The sequence below is a fragment of the Coenobita brevimanus genome, chromosome 45, assembly GCF_032717465.1.
Source record: "Coenobita brevimanus isolate Jiangsu-jjx chromosome 45, ASM3271746v2, whole genome shotgun sequence".
Classification (NCBI taxonomy): Eukaryota; Metazoa; Arthropoda; class Malacostraca; order Decapoda; family Coenobitidae; genus Coenobita; species Coenobita brevimanus.
The window spans coordinates 30,322,601-30,324,895 of record NC_136998.1 but is presented as its reverse complement, the minus strand read 5'-3'; positions in this window follow the sequence as shown (position 1 = coordinate 30,324,895).

Sequence of the window (2,295 nt, the reverse complement as noted above, 5' to 3'; positions counted from 1 at the left end):
GTCATTATATAGAATACTATTCCCCCTAAGTATGAGGCCCATAACAAAAGAGGTACATGATGGGCGAGTGTTACAGGGTCTGGAAAATGTACTGGGAACTAACCACACAAGCATCCCCCTTCCTACTTCCTTCCTCCTTCCCTCCTCCTTCCCTTCCCTCCTTACACTGTTTCTTCTTCATTTCTCCCTCCCTCTCTTTTCTCCAAGTATCCCCCTTCCTTCTTCCTTCCTTCTTCCCTTTCCTCCTTGCTCTGTTTCTTCTTCTTCATTTCTCCCTCCCTCCTTTCCGCCTTATTCATTTTTCATGCCTCCCTTTCTTCGTTTTTCTCTCCTTTCGATCTGTGTTCCTTACGTGCTTCTTCATTCCTTCCTTTTTACGATCGTCCATCATTTCCTCCGTCGTTCCTTTTGTTCACAGTTCGCTCTTCGTCGTTCCTTTCTCCCTTCTTCCTTCTTTTCTCCCCTCAGCCCTTCCTCTGTATCTTCTTCCTAATTATTTCCATTCATTCCCGTCTCCCTCCTTCCCTCTTTCCTCCCTTCAAGCCTTCTCCCTATATATCTTCCTCCCTTCCCTTCTTCCTATGTATCTTCCTTCCTCCTTCCCCCCCTCCCTCCCTCGCTCCCATTTCCCTTTATGCACAGTACTTCATCTCCTGTGTCCCTGTAATAAAATAAACACACAGGCGGGTGAATGGCACGGGGTCTGGGAATATACTGCACTGAGGCCCAACCACAAGTGCCCTCTCACCCTACTCTCTTCCTCCATCCCTTCCTTCTTTCCTTCCCTCTTTCCCTCCTTCCTTCCTGTTTCGTCTTGTTCCTCCCCCCATCCCTCTCTTCCCTCCATCGCTTCCTTCCTTCCATCCTCTGTTTCTTCTTTATATCTTTTCTCCTTCGTTCCCATTCTTCCATTTCTGCCTACCTTCCTCTGTAACTTTCTTATCTCTTCATTTCTCCCTTTCTCTCTTACCTCCAGCCCTTCATTCCTTCCTCTATTTCTTCATTATTTCTTTATTTCTCCCTGCCTCCTCGTCCTCCACCCTTTCTTTCCTTCCTCCCTTCCACTGTTGCGTCTTTATCGCTTCATTTCTTACTCCTTCCCTCTCTAGGAGCCGCTCTGTCCGCCCGTCTCTCACTAACAATTTTCGGAGGCGAGGCACTTCACTTTCTTCGACTTAAGTGGCTAGTAAAACCACACCACACCACACCACACCACACCACACCACACCACACCACACCACACCAAATCACCCTCCCATACCACACCAAGGACATTAATCGAAGGACCCAAAAGTTCCCGCATTTAGCACTTATTTATACTTTTTTTTTTTTTTAGGTCCATCTTCGTTTCTCCCTTCCCTTGTTCCTTTTTCCTTCCCTTCTCCCTTCAGTCACTTCTCCCTCCCTTCCTCTCCTACCATTCCATATATCTTGAACCTTTTCCCCTTCGTATGAGTCCTATAACTAAAACCCTCTTCCTTTCATATTTTCTTCCATCACCTCTTATGCCTTTCTTCCCCCTTCCTTCGTTTCTGCTAATTCTCTCCTTTCCCCTCCTCCCTTACTTCTTTTCTCCCCTTGTTTCTTCCTCCCTCCTTTTCACCTTTCCTTGTCCCCAGATCCTTCACGGTGCCTCCTTCCTCCTTTCTTCCCCCTCTCATTCCTTTTATATTCCTTACTCTATCCCGTAAATCGAGGTACGTAAGAAAATAAATACGTGCATGGGTTAATATTACTTGCTGTGGGAATGTCTTGAACTGGGAGTCAACCACATGCATCCCCCTCTTCCTTCCTTCGTCATTCCTGCCTTCTTTATTCTCTTTTTTCCCGTCATTTCTCCTTGGTACCTTTCCTTCCCTTTCTTTTCCCGTTCCTTCTTCATTCCTTTCTTGCTTCATTCCTCCTCTTCTCTCTGCCTTTCTTCCTTCACTCTTCCCCTATTTCCCTCCTTCCCTTTCTTTCCTACTACCATTTTTTCCCTACTGTGAGTTCATAAACAAAATAAATACACTGGCGGGGAATGTTACGGTGTTTGGGAAATATGTTGCACTGGGAGGGAACCACACACATCCTTCCCTTCCTACATCCTTCCTTCTTTACTCTTTATTCTTCATTTCTCCTTCCTTCCCTTCCCTGTTTTCTTGTCGCATTCCTTCTTCCTTCCTTTCTTGTGTCATTCCTTATCTTTCCTTTTTTCTTCGTCATCCCTTCTCTTCCTCCTTCCCTCTCATTCCTACTGCTCCACCTCTCTCTAATTCTTTCCCTACTATGAATCCTTTAACAGAATAAACACAC